We start from the raw sequence: 14,497 nt of genomic DNA, 5'->3' as shown, positions 1-14,497 counted from the left end.
AGGCCGAAATAGCAGCGGCGCAGTGCATAAGTGGTCACGGTGTTGGACTGTAACCAGTCGAGCCGGGTTCAAAACTCGCTCGTGCCATTTGTTTTTTTTTTTTTCATAAAATTTGAACTGTCCGTTCGGTCGTTGAAATGTTTCTTCTCTTTCTGTAGTCTTCGCAGTTGTCATACTATACATTGGTTATGAAATATGAGTCATGTGGTAAGAATACGTTACCGTCGCAAGTAAATGAAATGTGATGAACAATGAGAGCAGGTGAGACACCACACAGACGTCTCACATAAATGAAAACAACATATAAACGGGTCTGAACTACGTCACAACTAAATTATTCCAGATTCAAAACTTCCGAAACGGAACGCAACTTCAAAAACGTTAAAAACATATGTTTTGACAGAGCACAAGGAAAGCTGTCTGATTGTGAAACTGTTGCGTTCATTTGTTACAGCTTATGTGACAAACTATTATGTTTTCATCATTTCCTTGGGAGCGATCACATTCACATTTACACGAACACCTAAATTCGGGAAGGAGGCATGCGTCACTCACTTACCAGGCGTACAAATTAGATGCGTCGATAACAGATTCCTATAATATGACTCATGTACTCTCACTAATGTCATGTATGACTCACCAGAAGTTTTCCTGTGGAGGATTTGGTTGACTTGTCGCCTTGTCATTAAACATTTACGGTTCCTATTCGAAATCCAATTCCATTCGGCTGCTAATAGAGTAGTTGTGTAGAATCAAATGTCATTACAGGTCCCTACCTTACACCTTGCTGTACACCACGCCACACACACAAATTTTAATACAGCGGAGAAAAGGAGGGAGGTGCGAACTCGGATCGCCCGCTTGGCAGAAAAACACCGTGACCACTTATTTATGGCGCCGCTACTCTTTCGGCCTCATCCGTAGCTCACGGTCTAGGGGCTAGCGTTGCTGCCTCTGGATCACGGCGTCCCGGGTTCGATTCCCGGAGGGGCAGCCGACACGGTAGCTCAGCGTCTTCGATCAGAGGGTTAGCTACCCTCTGTAACAAAAAAACTGAGTGAACAGATCAACGGAGAACCTAAATGGGTGTCATCGAACGTCCGCCTCTAACAGATTCACCGAACACTATAGAACAAAGTGAGAACAAACAAAAAAAGAGGGATTGCAGATTTTTTTCTGGCCGGGGACTGGGTGTTTGTGTTGTTCCCATCATTTCATCATAATCCTCATTCGTGGTGAACATGGCTAAAATTGGACTGTGTAAAGATTGGAGCATTGTATGGGCGCTGATGACCGCGCAGTTGAGCGCCCCACAAACCAAACATCATCATCATCATCATCTTTCGGCCTTATCAATATTGCACTTCTAGTCGTTGGGCCGTTCATTGTTTCTACTTTGCTTTTTTTTCATAGTTCAGTAAACCTTCTTCCAGTTTTCGTGCTTTTTCTGGAGCTTTATACGAACGTGAAGGATGTATTGAGGAACAGTAGAAAAAAGGAGTAGAATCGTCTCTGATTTGGAGCTAAAGGTGAATTGTGAAGGTCAGAGTGGCTGATCTGATTCTTAATGAAGAGGTACGGCATGGAATTGGCGAGAAAAATTAACGTCAGAACTTGAATAAAAGAAAGGATCAGTTGATCGGAAACATTCTGAGGCTTGAAGGAGTCGTCAGTTCGGTAATGCGTGGAAGTGTGGCGGGTAAAATTTGTAGAGGAAGACCAAGCATTTATTATAGTAAGTGGATTCAAGTGTTTGTAGGTTTCAGTAGCGTAGACCGTGTATACTTTGACCAACGTGGTTACTTCGAATGGTTCAAATGGCTCTGAGCACTATGATACTTAACATCTGAGGTCATCAGTCCCCTAGACTTAGAACTACTTAAACCTAACTAACCTGAGGACATCACACACATCCATGTCCGAGGCAGGATTCGAACCTGCGACCGTAGCAGCAGCGCGGATCTGGACTGAAGCGCCTAGGACCGCTCGGCCACAGCGGCCGGCGTGGTTACTTCGACCACTCAGACGCCAAAAGTTATTCAACTGTCTACTGGCTCTCATTTGGAATCTTAGTATATTCTGTTTGGTGTTAAAGTTCCATCAATACACTCTAAAAGGCGCCGTGTAATGAGAATGTTCTTGCGCTAAAGTTCGTCAACGTATTGCAACTGAAACGTCCCCTTTGAACAATTATACATGACTGTGCTTAAACTGACACACAATATTTTGTTAGCGCAACGCAATCTGACTTTCAAAATTCCCTACAAAAGAATGGCCCTGACTAACATTAAACTATACCTTTCACAAATCACTTACCTCACAAAAATCTTCGCTGCTCAAGCTACTGCAATACAGCGAGCGCCACTACTGCCAGCTAAATAAAAGATTCAAACTATGGAAGGCACTAACTACTGATAGGGCTAGTTAGCAAATGAAAGATATTAGTAGAGAACAAACAATGTATTTACCTTGATATCATCATATATAAATATAGCAGTTCATGACAAATTACAAATCTCCGCCATCGGGCTATGTAAGTAGGCTGTTTATGTTTTCTTATTGGCAACGTTACGTAGCGCTCAATATGAAAATCACTGGCTGTGCTGTGTGCAGTCTGTGGCTGCTTTGCATTGTTGCAATACTCGCCATTGTAGTGTTAGGCAGCTGGCTGTGAACAGCGCGTAGCGTTGCGCAGTTGGAGGTGAGCCGCCAGCAGTGGTGGATGTGGGGAGAGAGATGGCGGAGATTTGTAATTTGTCATGAACTGCTATATTTATATATGATGATATCAAGGTAAATACATTGTTTGTTCTCTACTAATATCTTTCATTTGCTAACTATCCCTATCAGTAGTTAGTGCCTTCCATAGAGCTGGCAGTAGTGGCGCTCGCTGTATTGCAGTAGCTTGAGCAGCGAAGATTTTTGTGAGGTAAGTGATTTGTGAAAGGTATAGTTTAATGTTAGTCAGGGCCATTCTTTTGTAGGGAATTTTGAAAGTCAGATTGCGTTGCGCTAACAAAATATTGTGTGTCAGTTTAAGCACAGTCATGTATAATTGTTCAAAGGGGACGTTTCACAACTTGCAATTTTATACGAAAAGGTGTATTAAAATCTGGTTGTGCAAAATCCACCGACATCATTTAACTGCAAAGCCATCGGTGTTTTCAACTATATCACGTACGTTGTTCGATTCATTCTCAAAACATACCACAGATTAGTCTTTTGTTCACATGTATATATCTGCTGGTATATCACGATTTATGAGGTCAGGTGCACGATTTCTCTGTTTTGGAGTTACTTTCAGCCTGGTCATTGTTAGTAAGAAATACAAACATTAACCTTCCGTATACAGACGAAGTCTCATTTGTTTTTGTTAATTTGCCTACAACTAAGAAAAACAAATGACAGTCATACGAGGGTTGCCCAGAAAGTAAGTTCCGATCGGTCGCGAAATGGAAATGACTGGGAAAAATCCGGTAAAGTTTTGTACAGATGTGTTGGGCAGTGTCTCTAGTATGCCCATCGATCGTGTCGCGTCGATCTTTTCAGTTCTGAGTGAACAGTGAGCACGTGAAGATGCGTAGGCAATAGCGTCTCCCGCCAAGTATGAGGGCCTGGTTAGAGATTTCGCCTATGTGACGCAGCCCACATAACACAACTATCGAGCAATTCCTTCTTCATGCCAATTCTCGGCCGCACACTGCAGGGGCAATGAAGACGCTCCTGCAGCGTTTCTGATGGTAAGTGTTTGATCACCCACAGTACAGCCCGTAATTGGCTCCCTCTGAATCTCATCTCTGCTCACAGAAACCGCTGGCTATGAAGACAAAATTTTTCCACAGACAACGAGCTGCAGATCAGTGCAGATAACTGGCCGAAAGCACAGGTGGCTGCTTTCTATGACGAGGATATTGGAAAGTTGATACGAGACTACGACAAAACTCGAAGTTGGAGCGGCAACTATGTAGAGCAGTAGGTGGAAGGTCTACCTAACCGTTGCAAATAAAACCTTTCTGGTTTTCACTGTGGTTTCCATTTCGCGACCGATCGGAACTTACTTTCTGGACAACTCTCGTATATCGTTCAAATTGCAAGCTGTTATGGTTGAGGCAGTGATTCAGGTATAACATATTATGTCAAATATTTTCAAAAACAAGCAATCAATTTTGTTTGGCAACGAGTGGCAGATAACGTCTGAGTAAGTGAACAATGAATAACCTTAGCTCTAGCTGCATCGGATGTTTTGAAACGAGGCTTTAAGATGGGTGAAATTTAAGGTATTATACTCAACTAAATTTGGAGTTATATCTGTGGTACTGCATCCTGGCACCTTTCATTATATTTGTAATTTTTATAATGGACGATAGTGATTGATTTATGTGCCGTTTTTCTTTTATGTAGCTTAATGAAGTATTTAAGAAAATTTTAGATTAATATACAGGGTGTTAGTGTAAGAGATTGCAAAAATTTAACAGGACAAAGACGGTGCTTCACTGAACAATTCGAGGAAGGGGACCTGGGGTCGGAGAAGCCATCTTAAGGAGATAATGGGAATAAAATCACATTATTACGTACTTTTTTATTTACATTAGTTAACTGCAAATACAGTCATTGACATAATGAACGTACCATTTATGCTGAAACATACAAAATATGCTGAAACTGAAGGCCATCACCATGAATGCAAACATGACATAGACGTAGGCAAACAAGATCTTGACGCATCTTGACAAATATTCCTGGTGTGTTTAGAATCAAATCACAGACAGCTACAATTCTGAAAACTAAATTCCACCTCCATATCCACTGTGGTCTCTTACATAAGTGACTTTATGTATCCCCGTAGGAATTATCAAGGGGATTCAGGTCAGGTGACCTCGCAGGCCATGGAATGGGACCTCCCCTTCCAATCCAGTGACCAGGAGATACTGTATCGGTACTGCTCCATTTTATTGTACTGTAACTCTGTGAATAGCAGTGAGTAATGATAAGGTCTGTCGTTGATTACTGGGACAATGTAAATACGATACAACAAAGCCACTTTATGTTCAAGAAAAGTAAACAAAACCTGCGTTATGATATCCTGGTAATCAAGCTCGTCCTACTTGTTTCCTTGTAGGAAATAAAGAATGTGCATGTGAATAAACAGCACAGTACTTTAAACCTGTATGCATTTTGGTTGTAAATAAGCTGCTAGATAAAGCGGTAGACAAGTTTACTTCCATATCTCCTTAAGCTGGCTTCTCCAACCCCAGATTCCCTACCTCAAATTGTTCAGTGGAGCATCCTCTACGTCGCTTTACATCTTTGTACACTCTTATGAACACAAGCTGTATTTATGAGTGGTCAATTTTTCATTGTGTTTTTGATTATCTATATCCGGACCCCACTCCAGCTACGGCCGGGTCTGGGTGCTGACGAGTCCTCTTCTTTTGGCTCGGTCCTCCTACCACTTTTCTTCCACCACTTGCTGCCAGGTCACATCTCTCCTTTCAACAGATATTCTCACTCCCATTTTCCACCGTGTTCTTGGGCACCCTCTGGGTCTTTTCCCATCCATCTGTAGTTCTTCCATAATTTTGGGGAGTCTCTGCCCATGCATCCTCTTAACATGCCCATATCATCTTAAAGGGGGTAGGACGTCAAACGGGCCGACTTGGAGCAGGAGAGGCATCACAGGACATTTTAATTTCCACTGTCTATATTTTTACAAATAAATTCATAAAACATTGTCAGCATCACCAGGAAGGATTACGGATTCACACTAATTGCAGTGGAAGATCGGAGACATAACAAAATAAAATTTTTTTTACGTGTGAAATTTCTTCATTCTTTCACTTACTAATGGCTCCATTTGTTGCTATAGGTACACTTTTCTTCCTAAGTTAGAGAGATTCTTCGATGAATTTTGCACAGCATACAAACCATACTTACAGGTGTATGAAACACTAGAATTTATTTAATTTATGAAAAAATGAATGAGCTGTTATATTTTAAACTTCATGTTTAGAAAAAACACAAATTTTCTAGTTAAGTACCTCAATTTTTACCACAGTTTTTAATAGATTTGTAAAATTCTAGCCAGCCGTGCGGTTCTAGGCGCTACAGCCTGGAGCCGAGCGACCGCTACGGTCGCAGGTTCGAATACTGCCTCGGGCATGGATGTGTGTGATGTCCTTGGGTTAGTTAGGTTTAATTAGTTCTAAGTTCTAGGCGACTGATGACCTCACAAGTTAAGTCGCATAGTGCTCAGAGCCATTTGAACCATTTTTTGTAAAATTCTAGAGTTTCACACACCTTTGAGTATGGTTTGTATGCTGTGCAAAATTCATCGAAGAATCTCTGTTACTTATGAAGAAAAGCGTACCTATAGTAACAAATGCTGCCATTAGTAAGGGAAAAAAATGATGAAATTTCACATATAAAAAAAATTATTTTGTTATGTTTTAGAACTTCCACTGCTGTGAGTGTAAATTTTGAATCCTTCCTGGTCATGCTGACAATGTTTTATGAATTTATTTGTAAAAGTATAGACAGTGGAAATTAAAATGTCCTGTGATGCCTCTCCTGCTCCTACCCCTCTTTTTCAATTTCTTCTCTCATACTTTCTTGTTTAAGGTCCTTTCTAATCTCTACATTCCTTACTCTGTCCATTCTTGTTTTTCCCTTAACTGCCCTGAGAAATTTCATTTGCCCTGCTTGCTGTCTGCTCCAGTCCCTTTCTGTCATTGTTCACATTTCTCCACCATAGCTGACAATAGGAAAGTAATAATTCTTATAAGGAGTTTTGCTTTTTCTGAACCTTCCTTATTCCAGATCAGGTGTTTTATTATTTGGTAGAAATTGCCTCCCTTCTGTAACCTCCTATTAATTTCGTTAGTTATTCTTCCATCCCTAGATATTTCACTCCTTAAATAAGTGAAACTTTCTACCACTTTGAGGGGTTCTCCATTCAAGGTGATATTTCCGTTGATCCCTTTCTCTCTTCCAAATACCATTACTTCACTCTTATCTTTTTGATAGTATTGACCACAAATGGAATGGTAGCTGGCAGTTTTGACGGAAGTATAGGCCGGTCATTGTACCCCCAAATCCATACTAACTTTGACCACCTACAATTTTATCCATTACTTCCTGTGAATTTTAGAAAATGTTTTGCACTAATTAGTATGTAATCTACGCTGGCGTAAGCTGTCGCCAGCACTTCGATCGGAAAAGAGGCTGTGAGAAGATCGATAGTAGGCACCGGAGCAAGCGAGCCTGTCAGGAGAGAGACCAGAGACATACTCACCAGAAACGCGCCGCCAACGCCCTCTCGATCTCCAGCATTTAGATCACCGCCGCGGACTGGAGGACCCAGTCAGTCATGCAGTGAGTCAACGATTCGAGTCATCAGTCGCAGCCCAGAGGGAGTCGCAGTTCTCAGCCTCTAGCTCAGAGTCAGTCAGTACCACGCGACCAAAGTAGTGTATGCATAGCGGACTTGCCGGCAGCTGATGACCGCGCAGTTGGGCGCCCCACAAACCAAACATCATCATCATAGCGGACTTGTACACTGTGTGATCGAAAGTATCCGGACACTCCAAAAAACATACGTTTTTCACATAAAGTGCATTGTGCTGCCACCTACTGCCAGGCACTCCATATCAGCGACCTCAGTAGTCATTAGACATCGTGAGAAGCAGAATGGGGTGCTCCGCAGAACTCACGGATTTCGAACGTGGTCAGGTGATTGGGTGTCACTTTTCTCATACGTCTGTATGTGAGATTTCCACACTCCTAAACATCCCTAGGTCCACTGTTTCCGATGTGATAGTCGAGTGGAAACATGAAGGAACACGTACAGCACAAAAGCGTACAGGCCGACCTCTTCTGTTGACTGACGGAAATCGCCGACAGTTGAAGAGGGTCGTAATGTGTAATAGGCAGACATCTATCCAGACCATCACACAGGAATTCCAGACTGCATCAGGATCTACTGCAAGTACTGTGACAGTTACGCGAGAGATGGGAAAACTTGGATTTCATAACCAACACGTCTACATCTACATCTACATGACTACTCTGCAATTCACATTTAAGTGCTTGGCAGAGGGTTCATCGAACCACAATCATACTATATCCCTACCATTTCACTCCCGAACAGCGCGCGGGAAAAACGAACACCTAAACCTTTCTGTTCGAGCTTTAATTTCTCTTATTTTATTTTGATGATCATTCCTACCTATGTAGGTTGGGCTCAACAAAATATTTTCGCATTCGGAAGAGAAAGTTGGTGACTGAAATTTCGTAAATAGATCTCACCGCGACGAAAAACGTTTTTGCTTTAATGACTTCCATCCCAATTCGCGTATCATATCTGCCACACTCTCTCCCCTATTACGTGATAATACAATACGAGCTGCCCTTTTTTGCACCCTTTCGATGTCCTCCGTCAATCCCACCTGGTAAGGATCCCACACCGCGCAGCAATATTCTAACAGAGGACGAACGAGTGTAGTGTAAGCTGTCTCTTTAGTGGACTTGTTGCATCTTCTAAGTGTCCTGCCAATGAAAGGCAACCTTTGGCTCGCCTTCCCCATACGTCTGTATGCGAGATTTCCACACTCCTAAACATCCCTAGGTCCACTGTTTCCGATGTGATAGTCGAGTGGAAACGTGGAGGAACACGTACAGCACAAAAGCGTACAGGCCGACCTCACACAGGTAAATGAGAAACGACGACTCGCTTGGTGTAAGGAGTGTAAACATTGAACGACTGAACAGTGGAAAAACGTTTTGTGGAGTGACGAATCACGGTACACAATGTGGCGATCCTATTGCAGGGTGTAGGTATGGCGAATGCCCGGTGAACGTCATCTGCCCGCGTATATAGTGCCAAAAGTAAAAATCGGAGGCGGCAGTGTTATGATGTGGTCGTGTTTTTCATGGAGGGGGCCTCCACCCCTTGTTTTTTTTTTGCGTGGCACTATCACACAGGTCCAAATTGACGTTTTTAGCACCTTCTTGCTTCCCACTGTTGAAGAGCAATTCGGGGATGCAGACATCATCTTTCAACACGACCGAGCACCTGTTCGTAATGCACGGCCTGTGGCGGAATGGTTACAAGATAATAACATTCCTGTAATGGACTGGCCTGCACAGAGTCCTGACCTGAATCCTATAGAACACCCTTGGGATGTTTTGGAACGTCGACTTCGTGCCACACCTCACCGACTGACATCGATACCTCTCCTCAGTGCAGCACTCCGTGAAGAATGGGCTGCCATTCCCCAAGAAACCCTCCAGCACCTAATCGAACTCATTCCTGCGAGAATGGAAGCTGTCATCAAGGCTAATGGTGGGCGAGCACCATACTGAACTCCAGCATTACCGATGAAGGGCGCGGCGAACATGTAAGTCATTTTCAGCCAGGTGTCCGGATACTTTTGATCACAAAGTGTACTTCACCAGCAAGGACTATTACGTAGACCTTGTACTACAGAGACTAGATTAAGATAAGAACTTTCTGTTCTGATTAATAAACGAACCTATCAATAAATGCGTGCAGTGTGTTATAGAAGAGGGTACCGGCCACAAAACAACATACTCTCCTTGCTTTCCGTGGTACAGCTCTACACTGGAAACGAGACGACACAAAACAATCCTTTCATACAAGTCAATGTATTCACTAACATAAACATCGCAGAAGCTAAAAAAAAACAGCCATGATACATTTCAATCTGAAAACTGGTCAAGGTGTGCCCTGTGTACTGTAGTTGTGCAGAGATAGAGAGGACCAATTAGCGTCGAAAGAAGTTGGAACTTGATTTATTTCCAAAGAATATTCTTAACAATTTATTTTATTTACTAGCGATTCATCAAGAACATTAACACATTCAATCACACTATGTAAGCATGGAAGTAGTTGCCAGGGAGTAACTGATGAAATCATAACCAAATTCCTTTTAACAAATGGGAATTTTATTCACTTTTATTCACTTTTTAAAAGAAACAAATTTAAAATTATAATCAGAAAGCACCCTCTAAACATCAAAGTTACAATTTATTCAGCGGCAGAAAGAAACAAGTTTTGACTGTATGATCTTTCGGCCAAAGAAATCTTGCCGCTCCCTTTTGACACGGCCCGTAGTTACGACCGCTCAAACAGCCTCTGAAAGACTACACTGGTGCAAATCTGCAACACACCAGATAACTTTAAACTAAGAGTTTTAACAATTGACACAAGCACGCAAACTATGCACGCCCCGTAGGAGGGATGGAAATGGTACAAAACACTAACAATTAAAATGTGCAATTCGATTTTAATTTCTAAGAATAGTTTTACGGTGAAAGGGTGGCAACTTTATATATTAAAATGATCATTTAAATAAAAGCCCATGAAAAGCAATCTTATATAAAATTCTACAAGGTTGGCCAAACAATAGTTAAAATGCTCTACAGTGCACAGATACCACCTCTCAAGATCATAGGCAATAATATCAAAGTTTCCAAAGATCAAAATATATTTCAGGTATTAGGCCGTTACACCCCAAGCAATAAATTCGTTAATACACCAAATCCGACAAACATGACAGAGGCAGCAACTAAAGTACGGTAGATTGATAGGGAGATTACAGAACAACCCGAACCGCAGGTTGCTCTAACCCGCCCCTACTCCACAAGGGAAAACCGGACCACTCAATTATTAAACAACCTCCTCCCCGTGGGTGGACAAACGGAGAAGAATGGTGGGACGACCCCAAAGCAAAACGGCTGGTGACCTCACCAAGAAAACAAGTAGAATTTAACAAGAGTAAATCAAACAACATATCACCAATCACTTAACTTCTAATAAATTGCGATTTCTGGAGAAGACCTGGTGCAGCACCCCCAAATCGCTATCCGGAAACGTCCACTGACAGCCACTTTAACGGACGCAGGAAGGCGCGTCGATCTCCCGTCTCATGGCGTCGCAGCTCGCACCGGCTAGACTGATGTCGTGGGTTGTCTCCTGTTGCTCTCGTGTCGACCGCGAAGTCACTACCCCTCGCTATACGCCGCGGCCCACTGGATTCACGTGACGACCTCACATGCGCCGACGCTCAAGACGGACAAGTCATCTTGTGTCTCAGTGCGCGACCGACCAACCGATCGACCCAACCGCCAATGACCATTGCCTGAGCAAACTCGAGCAGACTGGCGGCCTAACGCGCAGACTCAGATGCAGGAACTAAGCCCCGACCAGGCGACCACTCGCCGAGTTCTCTTACTGGCGGAGTGGAAAGGTTCTCATTTTGCCGGCTTTAAAGGTTGATCTGAACAACAGGCATACTAGCACTCCAAACGACAGACAGACACTAACTGCCTAACAAATGGCGAGTTTTTTTTTTCCTTTACTGAATTTCAATTCCCCCCGAAGGGGGCGGGCTGGCAGCAGCTTAGTACGCTGCTCTACAGCCTACAGACTTTTTAAAAACGGAAGAAGAAAAGAAACAAGAAAAACAGGCGATATAACGGTAACTTAAAGTGTAAAATGGCGGAAAATTGTGGCAAATTAAAACAGAAAGCAAAGGGGGTTGGCAATGTTAATAAAATACACAGGAATCAGACAAGTAACATAGTAGACACACAATTAAAAAACATGGCGGCAGTCTGGTTTCTGTTCGCAAGAGATAAAAAAATCACACCCAGCGACAGTATGATGGCCGTTCGCAACACTTCCGAAAAGACACACAACATGGAACACTCACTGTAAAACTCACGATAAAATGCTGCACGAAAATGCCGGCACAAAGATGACACTCCCTAGCCAAGGGCAGATGGGGGTGGGGGAGGACCCGGAGGAGGGGAAAAACAAGGAGGGAGGAGAGGAAAAAACGAAAAGGGGGGTGGGGAACCAAAGGAGGGAGATGACTCATAAGGGGGGAGAGGGGCAGGGTAGACACGACAGGGAATGAGAGGAGGCAGAGGAGGGAAATGCAAAATGACTCGGGGGAGAGAAGGGGGCAGAGAGAGGGGAGGTGGGGAAAAAAGAGGATGGAAGGGGGGGAGAGGGAGCCCGGGAAAAGGACAGAGGAAAGGAGGGGGTTGAGGATCAGAGTTGATAGGAGGGATAAATGGAGGGAGAGAGGGCATCATCCGGGAGGGGGAGTTGATGGAAGCCAACTTGGGAAAGGAGATGAAGGGTGTAGAGACGGAGGGTAGGGGGGACACAACAGTGAAGACGTGGCAGGGGGCGGGGATGGGAGAGGAGAGGAGCAATCAGGGGGTGAGGGGGATCAAGGCGGCGGGAGGTGTAGAGTATGCAGATATGTTCGAGGAATAGGAGCAGATGGGGGAAAGGAATGAGTTCATAGAGGATCCGCTTGGGGGACGGAAGGCGTGTACGGAAGCCGAGGCGGAGTGGACTGGCGAGCTCATATCGGCCCCTTAAATGCACGTGAACAGGCAACCTTTCCCCTTTTCCACCAGTGGGAGACACCAAAGCTCCGATTTCCACAGTGGCGCCACCGCCAGAAACGGAGGGCGACTGCTTCACACTACGCGCTGAGGCGCGCTCTACAAAACAGCAATTTTTACCACGGCTCAGAGGTATTAATGTACACTCCGGGCTCGAAAGCACGAAAACAACAGCAGTGTGTGACAGCGTGTACTGACTGCGTTACGGGATTGAATTGGCAAGTTGGAGGCCGCTGCGGTGCAGTATGAGTGGATGAGCAGCAGGTTTGCGGGCGCCGGCGTGCAGAAGGTCGTCCGGAGGGCAGCGGAGGAGGCGAACCGAGGCGGCGATCAATGAGTGACGGCGGAGGGTCAGGGCGACACCACACCACACCAACAGCAGCTCAGGCGGCGGGGATGGAGCGGAGTACAGCGGCACCGGCGAGCCGTAGGACGTGCCGGAATTTCCTGCATCACTGCGAAAAAAAATTGAGCACACGCACACCTGCCAGCATCGCAAAACGCGGCATGCACTGAGGTGACAAAAGTCGTGAGATAACTCCCAGTATCGTGTCGGACTTCCTTTTGCTCGGCGTACTGATGCTATAACTCAAGTCGTTGGAAGTCCCCTGCAGAAACATTGAGCCATGCTGCCTCTGCAGCCGTCCGTAGTTGCGAAAGTGTATCCAGCGCAGGATCTTGTTCGCATAAGTAACCTTGCAAGTATGTCCCATGAATGTTCTATGGGACACATGTAGGGCGATCTGAGTAGTCAAATCGTTCGCTCAAATTGTCCTCAATGTTCTTCAAACCAATCGTGAACAACTGTGGCCGGTGACATGATATCGTTGTTTGAAAATATGAAATGAATGGCTGCAAATGGACTCCAAGTAACAGAACATAACCATTTACAAACAATGGTAGGTTCAATTGGACCAGACAGCCCAACGTATTACATGTAAACACAGCCCACACCATTATGCAGCCACCACCAGTTTGCAAAGTGCCTTCTTGACAACCCCACCACCAGCTCTTACCAACTGAAATCGGGACTCATCTGACCAGGCCACGGTTTTCCAGTCGTCTAGGGTCCAACGGATACGGTCATGAGCTCACGACAGGCGCTTGTACCGGTACATCCTCCTCTAGCACTACATCTACATCTGCATCTACATTTATACTCCGCAAGCCACCCAACGGTGTATGACGGATGGCACTTTACGTGCCACTGTCATTACCTCCTTTTCCTGTTCCAGTCGCGTATGGTTCGCGGGAAGAACGACTGCCGGAAAGCCTCCGTGTGCGCTCGAATCTCTCTAATTTTACATTCGTGATCTCGTCGGGAGGTATAGGTAGGGGGAAGCAATATATTCGATACCTCATCCAGAAACGCACCCTCTCGAAACCTGGACAGCAAGCTACACCGCGATGCAGAGCGCCTCTCTTGCAGAGTCTGCCACTTGAGTTTGCTAAACATCTCCGTAACGCTATCACGGTTACCAAATAACCCTGTGACGAAACGCGCCGCTCTTCTTTGGATCTTCTCTACCTCCTCTGTCAACCCGAGCTGGTACGGATCCCACACTGATGAGCAATACTCAAGTATAGGTCGAACGAGTGTTTTGTAAGCCACCTCCATTGTTGTTGGACTACATTTTCTAAGGACTCTCCCAATGAATCTCGACCTGGCACCCGCCTTACCAACAATTAATTTTATATGATCATTCCACTTCAAATCATTCCGTACGCATACTCCCAGATATTTTACAGAAGTAACTGCTACCAGTGTTTGTTCCGATATCATATAATCATACAACGGATCCTTCTTTCTATGTATTCGCAATACATTAAATTTGTCTATGTTAAGGGTCAGTTGCCACTCCCTGCACCAAGTGCCTATCCGCTGCAGATCTTCCTGGATTTCGCTGCTATTTTCTAATGCTGCAACTTCTCTGTAAACTACACCATTATCCGCGAAAAACAGCATGGAACTTCCGACACTATCTATTAGGTCATTTATATATATATTACTTTCCCTCAACAGTAGTTATCGATACCAGTATTATTTTTCGACTTT

The sequence above is a fragment of the Schistocerca piceifrons genome, chromosome 3 (assembly GCF_021461385.2).
Source record: "Schistocerca piceifrons isolate TAMUIC-IGC-003096 chromosome 3, iqSchPice1.1, whole genome shotgun sequence".
Taxonomy (NCBI): domain Eukaryota; kingdom Metazoa; phylum Arthropoda; class Insecta; order Orthoptera; family Acrididae; genus Schistocerca; species Schistocerca piceifrons.
Note: the sequence above shows the minus strand (reverse complement) of the source record.